This window comes from Pectinophora gossypiella, chromosome 10 (assembly GCF_024362695.1).
Source record: "Pectinophora gossypiella chromosome 10, ilPecGoss1.1, whole genome shotgun sequence".
NCBI lineage: Eukaryota > Metazoa > Arthropoda > Insecta > Lepidoptera > Gelechiidae > Pectinophora > Pectinophora gossypiella.
This window is the reverse complement of record NC_065413.1, coordinates 14810813-14811307: the sequence shown is the minus strand read 5'-3', so window position 1 is coordinate 14811307 and position 495 is coordinate 14810813.

Sequence of the window (495 nt, the reverse complement as noted above, 5' to 3'; positions counted from 1 at the left end):
CACAAAACTTTTATTTTCCGTATTACGCAAAGATGATTTCGAAATACTAGCAGCGTGGCAACGTTCATTACACGGGAACTGTTTCTCAAACCGTGAATAAACTATGCGTAAAACGAAATTGTTTAGCCAGTTATCATAGAGAAACTCTGTTTCTTTTTTAATTTGGACCCTACTCTGTCTAACCCCCTCCATTCTAATAAGAATCAAACAAGCGTGACAGAGATATTTGATTTGCTACTATTTCTCCATTGTTATCGCGATTGTCTATGGTTTTATTTATTTTTATAATGTTTCTGTAGCAACGTCGCTAATCAATCGCTAATAATGTACCTTAACGACCGTTGGCTAAATATAAATGAAATAAATATAAATTTTCTCATCTTGGTTTGCATGCAGGGTTAAAATAAATAGTAAACAAAGAACAGCTCCAATAACATAAATATTTTTAAATTAAATGTTTACGAGAGGAGCTAGGCAGCGTGGTCTTATGATCTT